Here is a 10534-nt window from a genome sequence, read left to right as displayed (position 1 = left end):
AGTAGATGTCTCTACTCGATCTCCACTCAGCTTCACTTGTTGTGGCTGCTCCACTACCTCCTGAAGCTGCTACACCAATCGTGGCTCCTCCACAATCGTCTGAGACTTCTTCTGGCTCTGCATGTTGAACGGTAATGCACGCTCCCTCTCAAGCACCAATTCTCCATCAGTTGCCTCGCTGCTCAAGGCTTTGCATGCATCTTGAACCTCAAGAGCATACAGGTTCTTGACCCGTGAACCAATCTGCTTCACCTATCTAGTGATGATGTGTCTAAGGAAAGCCTTTCCCTTACTGAAGACTACATCATAGCCTTTGTCTTCCAGCATCGCGATCGACACCAAGTTTCTCTTTAGTCCTGGTACATACTTGACATCAGTCAAGGTAAGGTGAACTCCATGCTCCCTCTGAAAAATAACCATGCCTACACCTGAGACACTATACTTCTCATCATTACCCATCCCTATGAGTATCTGGAGATCTTTCTCCTCCAAAGTACTGAACAAACCTTTGTCACCGGTCATGTGGAAAGAAGCTCCACTATGAAGAAACCAACCACTTCCCATCATGGATGAAACCATGCATGCGAAGAGTGTGAAATCCAACTCAAACTGTGAAGCAAGTGCCTCACCTTCAGATCCTTCCCCGGATCCCTTCTTGGACTTATTCTTTGGGCAATTAGTAGCATAATGGCCCAACTCATGACAATGAAAGCATCTCACCTTCGACTTGTCAACCTTCTTCCCATCATTGGAAGAACTGGATTCGGAAAGAGAACCCTTCACCTTCCCCTTCTTCGCCTTACTCGCTAAGGCACAGTTCTCCTCATCATGCATAGATGAAGAATTGTCTCTGGTGCGTCGTCTAATCTCCTCTTGCACAAGATTCAGCCAAAGTCTCTCCCATCCTGGCAATTTCTCCCTTCCATTCACCGAGTCCTAGTAACTATGCCAACTCTTAGGAAGGCCAAGGAGTGCTAGACTCACCATATCCTCATCCTCAACAATTACCCCCACACTTCCCAGCTCATCCTAGCATTGGGTGAACTTCATGAGATACTGGGGCATACTATCTCCATTCTCAGCTTTGATGTTTATGAGTTTATCCTTGAGTGCCATTCCACCAACTCAAAACTCAACCACTTCTGATCTAAAATTGGTGAGAACAAATTATTTCTCGTACAGAGATCGACTGTATGGGAATTCACCGAATATATCACCTTCCAAAAGAAGGATGAATCCAGAGGCTACATGGCCCGATTACAGACTCTGCCTGAAGAAATAAAATGTAAACACTTTCTGAATAATAGATCTGATGATCAATCCCGCTTTGATATCCTATAGAACTTTTTCTACAAATCAACCAGCTCCGATACCATGTAGAAATTTTGAATAATATGACACTTATTCAACAAAGATTATCCCGATTATACACTATTGCGGAAAACATGCATAATACATAACCTCCTCTACATTGATCATCAATTTACAGAATCAGAAACAATAACATGCGCACATAGAAGCATCAATCACACATATCAACACAGTATTTTCCCGGGGAAAGCATCTCGCTAAAAACCCCAACTATCTGTATATTATATTGATTGAGAACATGTAACAAACATAGTACAATACTCCTCACAAGTACTCAGTACTATCTCCACCTGTTACACACAATACAGCTCAGATCTGATCTCCAAATCTCCTCCGCTACTTGCCTGCCTCCACTGCACAATACCTATTGAGAATGAATGAGAATGGCTGATCCAAACTCCTATTTACCTTGTGAAAATCACCCACACTGTAAATCACGTGAATACAAGCTATATTTAACTTGGTATTGGCCCACACTACGCAGAGATCATTGGCATAACTCAATCCCATGCATGTGCACAATCTCATGCACAACTGATAGCAATCTCAACCTCTAACACCTATCTCCACTGAACTGTACATGCGCTGAGTTAACTGATGTATTCTTCAGTTGCATTATGAGTTAATAATTAGTGAATTAATTAATAACTAATTCACACAACTCATCAATTAGTCTATTGATCAGTTAGACTAAATACAACTAGTTCAACTAAGTCAAACTGAACACAACTCCATTAACTGCTCATCCAGCTCCACAAAACTCAACCACACGAGTTCTAACTAATGTCCTGCATGCAATAGCTCAACTGACTCATAAGAAAATGTATTTCCTTCTGACAGCTGCATGTGCCACATCTGTAGCTCAAACTGAAGTGCTCTAACAGGATAAGATAAAGTTTATAGTCTAAATATTATTATGAGACAATAATATTTGAATTTTCTATTTTTGACTAGCAGTCTAAAAATAGACTCTGATCACTCCTGCTGTGATCCAAAAATAGAATTTGCGTCATAATTTGCCTGCGGGGCCACTTAGTGAAGGCGAATCCTTTCCACTAAGCTCCATCATCTTGTTGCATACTCAACAAGCATTTCTTGTTGCACACTTTTCAACAACTAGAAAGAAAAAACATGTTGATTTTTCTCAGCCTTCTTTTTGTATCAGTGCATACTATATTGGTGAACAATCTATGTGGACTTGGGCATGTAACTATGCAGTTCTTGTTTTCTTCCTATGTGTTTTCTTCCTTCAGATAGGGTGTAGTCTTGAGCTTAATTCCTCTCCTACATGAGAATAGGGAGCCCTCAATATCAAAATAAGGATAAGAAGTGTGGCAGAGTAATAAGGGTTCCTAGGTTCCATGGTTGCTTGGTTATGTGTTTTCGCTATTCGTTTTCTGGGTGCTTTCGTTGATTAAATATTACCTCTAAGGTGTGTGAACTTTGTCTTTCAAAGAATGCATGATGTTAGAATATGTCTATCAAAGAATATATTGCGTAAACATTATGGGAATGCTCCTATTTGTGTTTTCTTGTTTTTCATTTTCTAGGTGCTTTTTCTGATTAATATTACCTCAAAGGCGTGTGAACTATGTCTTTCAAATAATGCATGATGTTAGAATATGTCTATCAAGGAATATATTGTGTAAACATTATGAGAATGCTTCTATTTGTGTTTTCTTGATTTTTCTTCCTATAAGTGATATATTATTGTGTAATTTGTTGAGTTTAATCCATAAAATAGAACAAAAGAGGGGAGAATAGAAGACTATTTATAATTTCTTATTGGGTTGTTTGTTCTTATATGTGGGTTATTTGGGACTTAAAATACAACTTTTGTACTTGAAGCTGCATATTGTCTACAATGGTAATTGGTGAAGAGACTATGTGGAATTGGGCATGTAATTACACAGTTCTTGTTTTTTCTTCCTACAGTTAGGGTGGTCTTGATCTTAATCCCTCTTCCGCATGAGAATAGGGAGCCCTCATTATCATAATGAGGATAGGAAGTGTCACAGGGTAATAAGGGTTCTTGGGTTTCCTAGTTACTTGGTTATGTGTTTTAGATACTCATTTTCTAGGTGCTTTTACTGGTCAAATATTACCTCTAAGGCGTGTGAACTTTGTCTTTCAAAGAATGCATGATGTTAGAATATGTATATTAAACAATATATTGTGTAAACATTATGGGATGCTCCTATTTGTTTTTTCGTGTTCTTTCTTGCTATAGATGATATATTATTGTGTAATCTGTCGAGGTTAATCCATAAAATAGAACAAAAGATGGGGGAATAGAAGACTAGCTATAATGCCTATTGGTGTTGTATGTTCCTATAGGTGGGTTATTGGGACTTCAACTATAAGTTTTGAACTTGGAACTGCATATTGTTTGCAATGGTAATTGGTGAATAGTGTATGTGGATCTCGTGCATCTCTAGTCTCTGATCCAGTCTCTGCTCTAATCTCTGCTCTAATCTCTGCTTCAATGGATGAATCATATAAACAATAACAACAATAAAATTAATCAAAATTAATAGCAACAAAATCAACATGATAACATTATTCAACAAAATTAAACCTGATAGCACTGCGCATACACTCTGATTGTATGTCTCTAGCATCTAATGAATAGAATGAATGTAACATTGTGCACACACTCTGAGTGTACGTCTCGAGCAGCTCATGAGTAGAATGAATGTTTCAAATGCAATTCAGTAAGGGTTGAGGTTTTTTATAGTTTTTTATGTAGAATTTGATTGGTAGGGAAGATTGGCATGGATTGCCATCTCCCAAATTCAAATGTGTGTTCTAGATTGATTTGTACATGATCCAATAGCTGATAAACTTTCATGGTTGATCCTTGTGCTTCCTTGTGTTTAATTCTTGAATTGAAAGGGTTGGTGTAATTTATTGTATCTTGTAAATTAATTCCTAAATTGAATGGTGTCATTTATTATCTTCATTAGGTTGAATGGTTGAACACACATTTAGATATGGTTGACACACATTTCACTTATTCTTGTGCATGTATTACCTAGCATTGGGATGTGTTGCTCCAGTCGAAATCAGTGGGTGCTTGTTTGATGGGATAGGGGTATTGCTAGATAAAATTTAATGGAATGTTTTATAGTGCATTTTGACTTAATTGGTAATTCAAATCTAGATATAGTTAGCACATGATGTCTTGTCAACTTGTTATGTTAAAGACTTAGTATTTGATAGTTATTGATCCAATCAATACATGAACTTATTTTTGACATAATTTAATGACTTATATAACTTAATATTAACTATTTATATAATTTTTTTAATATTTTATTATGAATTTTTGTATAGATATGTGAGAACAATATTATAACCACCACAATAGAACCCTCTTACACCACAATAGAACGGAGTTGTCTAGACTTTTTGGAGATTCGGGTGACGGAATCCGGTGGAAAAAATTGAGGTTAAATCTTGATTTGTGTTATTTAAAATGGTTTTTAACTGCATATTTGGATTCAGCACCCTGAAAAACCTGGGACACTTTGATTGTGCAGAAACTAGTTATCAAACCTGGGATTCCAATAAATTGCTGCCGGATTTTGACCGAAAAAACCCACCAAAAAAACTTCTAAAAAGTCGCATTATAAACAACGGCCACTATAACCCTCTCCCTATGTCTTCCCTCCATCATAATTGTTTCATTCATGAGATTCATTTCGGCGTTTCCATTTGCTGATTTAACAGGCGTGTGCTACTCGAAATCTAAGATCTGGGAAGGCGTAACTCCACTTTGGATCACATTTTTTGGTTTTTAACTGAGTCAGGGTGGGAAGGAAGAAAGCAGCAGCAGCAAGGATGACATGGCAATGTGGCAGTCATTTTGCATTCGGAAACGGAAGAAACTAATCTTTTTCTATCAACACAACATTATGGTTTTCTTCCCACCGAAGCAACACCAGCATTCCCATTCCAACAACAAAAAAGATCGCTGCTTCTTCTCCACTGGTATTGGTATTGACATGAGCGCAAATGGAGGTGTGAAATTGCTTTGCAAAGAGGGGCGATTGCAGCAGGGGGTTTTACATTTGATGGACCAACATGATATTTGCTCACAGTCTTCTTCTTCTATGTATGCTTGTATCCTGCAACAATGCCATGGTAACATAGCGGATGCTAAACTAGTGCATGCTCACATAATCCAGACCGGATTTAAACGCACAATGTATTTACAAACGAAACTCGTTACATTGTACGCAAAATGCCAGAATATGGAGAATGCTCGCCGAATGTTGGAGCAAATGCCCAAACGCGATGTGGTTTCCTGGACTGTCATGCTTACTGCTTACTCCAAGCAGGGAAAGTACCACCAGATATTGGAGTTATTCCACCAAATGCTACAATCAGGCGTCCAACCCGATCGCTTCACATTCCCCATTGTTATTTCAGCATGTGCCAACTTGGCAGCTCTGGAATGCGGCATATCTATCCATGAAAACATAATTAGAAGTGGATTTCAATTCGATGTCTTCGTGGGAAGTGCCCTTGTAGACATGTATGTTAAATCTGCTAATATTGAGGATGCACGCAAAGTGTTTGACAAAATGGCTGAACGAGATGTAGTCTCTTGGACTGTTATTGTTGCAGGGTATGTACAGAATGGGCATCTTGACGAGGCAGTGAAAATCTTCAGGGAAATGCCTGAACGTAACGTTGTCTCGTGGAATGCAATAATAGCAGGATATGCTCAGAATGGATATGTCGATAAGGCCTTTGAACTCTTTCAGAACATGCCTGAACGAGATGTTGTCTCTTGGAATGCAATGGTTGCAGGATATGCAAAGGAAGGACGTGTTTATGAAGCAATGGAGTTTTATCATGAAATGCCAGAACGAAACGTGGTCTCGTGGAATGCCATAATTGCAGGATTTGCTCAGAATGGGCATTTTCAACAGGCTTTCAGTTTCTTTAGAGAAATGCAAGAAACCAATGTGAGGCCAAATTTGATCACCTTTGCCAGTGTTCTTCAAGCATGTGCCAACTTAGCAACTTTAGAATCTGGCAAGCAGATCCACGCACATATAATTATAAGTGGATTTCAGCTTGATGATGTTGTAGAGAATGCTCTTGTAAGCATGTATGCCAAATGTGGTCATCTAGATGAGGCACGCAGTCTATTTGACAAAATGACTAGACACAAGATGATCCCCTGTAATACAATCGACTCGCAATACGGTCAGAGTGGGCATTTTGATGAGGCTGTAGAAATCTTTCAACAAACACCTGAACAAGAAGTAGTCCTATGGTGTACGATGATTGCAGGATACGTGCAGAGTGGGCATTTCAACGAGGCTTTGAAACTCTTTCTACAGATGCAGATGAGTGGTGTGAAGCCAAACTCATTTACCTTCACTAGTATTCTCCCAGCATGTGCAAACTTGGCAGCTCTAGAACATGGCAAGCATTTCCATGGAAATATAATTAAAAGTGGCTTTCAGTCGAAAATCTTTGTGGGTAATGCCCTTGTAGACATGTATGCCAAATGTGGAAGTATAAAGAATGCAGTAAAGGTGTTTTCCAAAATGCCTGAAAGAGATACAGTCTCATGGAATTCAATGATTGCAGGTCATGCTATGCATGGGAATGGCACAGAGGCTTTCCTACTCTTTGAACAAATGGAACAATGTGGGACAATGCCAGACACTGTCACCTTCATAGGTATTCTGTCTGCATGCTGTTATGTAGGCCTAGTGGCTGATGGTTTGCGATACTTCACTCGCATGAGTGACGATTACCACATCACACCTACAGAGGAGCATTATTGCTGCATTGTTGATCTTCTAGGTCGAGTTGGGCGTCTGGATCAGGCCTACAACTTTATCGAAAGAATGCCAACAAAGCCAACTGCTGCTGTGTGGCGGTCTTTGCTTGGTGCCTGTAGAATCCATTCCAACATAGAATTAGCGCATCGTGCAGCAGAGTGTCTACTTGACTCAAACCCGGAAGATGATGCACATTATATATTGCTTTCAAACATATATGCAACGGCTGGCAGGTGGAATGATGTAGAAAGGGTGAGAAAAATGATGAAAGAAAGGAGGATAAAAAGGAATCCGGGGTGCAGCTGGATCGAGGTGAATAACAAGGTGCATCATTTTTTCACAGGAGACAGATCACATCCAAAGAGAGAATATTGATGCAGTGTTAGAAATACTGTCTGGAACTATGAAAGAGGCAGGTCATATACCAGATGCGATTTTTCTGTTGCATAACATCAAAGATGAGCAAAAGAAAGATCTTAGATATTCTGTCCCACCACAATGAGATGCTGGCCATTGTATTTGGGTTATAAATGCATCTTTTGGAACACCTATCCGGATTGTCGAGAACATTCTAGCATGTGGGGACTGCTACTCTCCCACCAAGTTCCTCTCTAAGAATGTTGAAAAAGAAAGTTCTATGAGGAATCCAGCCATTCACGTCATTTCTAGGATGGTCATTCTTGCAGGGATTATCGATAATTTTAAGTGAAACAACATGATTGGGACACGCTCGAGCTGCAATAAACTAATATGTATCACATTCTATCATCAAGAGCCAGAGAATAGGACCGAGGTATTATTATTATCTCAAAACATGCCATGAGTAAAAATCCTGTCAATCTTTAAAAACATTTAGTTCATTTTTTCAAATTTTTATGCTCTGAATCGCCTCACAACACTGCACTCTTTATACCAGAATCAAATCCTGTTTGAATAAATACCTCATTCTGCTCACATTCTCATCAGAATTATATGACCAGTTTGAACAGAAAATGGGATCTGCCTTTTATCTTCATTTTTAACAAAACACTTTTTTTTTAACTTGCTTTAAATTTAAATATTTTCATATCCAAAATAATTATTTGGTCTCTATACCAACAGAAAATTGTCCAGTTACTTGTCAAAATTATCAAGGCAACGATTTGATAAGTATAAGCATCATTCAGGAAATGCAAAGGTCCTGAAATCAGTTGATTATAATACATGTTGAAACCTCAAACTAGTAAATATTCATTATTTCCTACAACCTTATCAAGAAATAAATCTTTTCAGCAGGCTGTGGGAGAGGTGCGTCAAGAACAATACACAAATTCGATCTCATTCCGAAATTTAGGTGTCTGTGAGCTTAATTTATGATATCTAAAAGTTATGCCCTGTTTAATAAAGCAAACCCAGTAAAGAAGTGTTCTTGGTGTGATGACTCTCTAATCTGTGCCAATCTGTATATGCAGTTTATTGTGCAGGTGAATAAAATCAAGCTGGATGTGGTGCATCTGCTCTACCTCCTGCAGTATTTGGTGGTGCTCCACGGGCAGATTACTGTGTAGGTGCAAAAATCAAGCTGGATTTGGTGCATCTGCTCTAGCTCCGGCAGTATTTGGGGGTGCTCTATGGGAAGATTGCTGTGTAGTGCAAAATTCAAGCTGGAAGTGATGCAGCTGCTTTAGCTAGTGCACTATTTGGGGTGCTCCACGCACCATTACAAGGGAGCTGCCCATCGACTCTCTAGCCCATTTGGCCTGTTCTAGACAGTTTCAGCAACCTGAAGGAAGGCCTCTCCACATGGCTTTCTGGGCTGGTTGTGAGAGGAGGGAGCGTCACCATTATTGGCTCCCCTTGTCCCTGCAATATAATGATAAGTTCCTACAGCTTACTCTTATGATGTTCAAGATAGATAAGCCTCCAGAGGAGCTCAAGCAGGGTAATGATGGCTAGGTGCTTGCCATCTCAGATCCAAAGCAGGGCATGATAGATGAAGTAACCCACCTCCAACTTCGAAGGACAATGATAACCCCTCACTTGATACAAGGCTCATCCCGTCAAATGCCTGCATTATGCTTATTAATTGCGACACCCCAGTTTTGATCTCCAGATTAGCAATGTATAGTTGTAAATATAATGAATGGATGAAGGTCATATGATATAATATATAAACATTGTACATGGAAATAAAATAAAATAAAATGCATTGCCAGCTACAAGATGGACATGGACATGTTAATTTGGCAGCTTAGTGAAAAATTCCAACCATGGGATTAGATTCTTCTTTTCAAGAGGACCAATTTTGACTTATTGAAGCGCTCAATTAGGACAAGGGAAAGTGTACTTATGAAGAAAAACCCACATATGCACATTTGGACCGTAGTTTTAAAAACCGGAGCCGGTGATTGGACCCGTCCAACTAATACACCGGGTTTCAAACCAGATCCGGTCAAACTGGGACTAGTCAAATCTCAATGAACCGGTTTAAAAAAAATACATTAAATAATTATTTTTTAATGAAAAAAATATTTTTAAGATTTAAAACCATGATTCCAAACCAATAGAGATAAAATATGCAAAGTTTGCTCAGCTATATACCATGTAAAGGTGAATATATCAAAATGACACCGAGAACAATACATATCATCAACAAAATACATAAGCAATGAGACTCTAAATGGCCTATAAAGTCCAAAAACAATGCTACAAACTATGAGGCCATTGGCCTATTACAAGACTACAAGTCTACACATGATCAATTATCAAATTCATCACCACTACTAGACACAGGATCATCAACAAGAGCTACATAGACATCATTTGCGTCAGAGTTTGAGTATGCCTCAACCTTAGTAGTAACATTGCCACCAATAACAATAGAAGTGGACCTAATGGAAACATGAGTCGGTCGAGTTGCACGACTAGTGCCTTCCATTGGTTGTTTGTCTTCACTTGATGCGGCTACTAATCCTGGTTCTGATGGCGCTACCAAATTTGTTTCATCCCCCCCAATGCCATGTCAATATCAAAATCAGCATCAAACACAGAATCTTCAGTCTCCTCCACCCATTCTAATGTTGAATCAATATTGTCCAACACAATGGGATCTAGATCAAATGTTTTGTTCATCATTTGGTTGTGCCTTAGTCGAAGGTTGTATTGCACAAAAACAAGATCATTTAATTGTTTTTGTTCTAAATGGTTTCTCTTCTTCGTGTGTATGCGCTCAAAAATAGACCAATTGCGCTCACAACCTGAAGCACTGCAAGTTTGGTTAAGGACTCTAATTGCAAACTTTTGCAATTGAGGACATTGGCCGCCAAATGACTCCCACCAATGTGCTGCAAAGAAAAAGACATTAATTAGTAACTTAG

At 38.9% G+C, this 10534-nt stretch overlaps 1 pseudogene across 1 annotated transcript; it reads left to right on the top strand.

The window, feature by feature from the left end:
* Positions 1-5053: 5053 nt before the first annotated feature.
* On the top strand, positions 5054-9349 carry LOC149168772 (pentatricopeptide repeat-containing protein At2g13600 pseudogene; annotated as a pseudogene). The gene is made up of 2 exons (XR_016259765.1): positions 5054-7971; positions 8630-9349. The product of XR_016259765.1 is annotated as a pentatricopeptide repeat-containing protein At2g13600 pseudogene (transcript).
* Positions 9350-10534: the final 1185 nt, after the last annotated feature.

Source organism: Pinus tabuliformis, chromosome 4_2 (assembly GCF_031772625.1).
Source record: "Pinus tabuliformis cultivar Carrire ecotype Pingquan chromosome 4_2, CPIR1, whole genome shotgun sequence".
In the NCBI taxonomy this organism is placed as follows: Eukaryota; Viridiplantae; Streptophyta; class Pinopsida; order Pinales; family Pinaceae; genus Pinus; species Pinus tabuliformis.
This window is presented reverse-complemented; position numbering and strand designations above follow the sequence as displayed.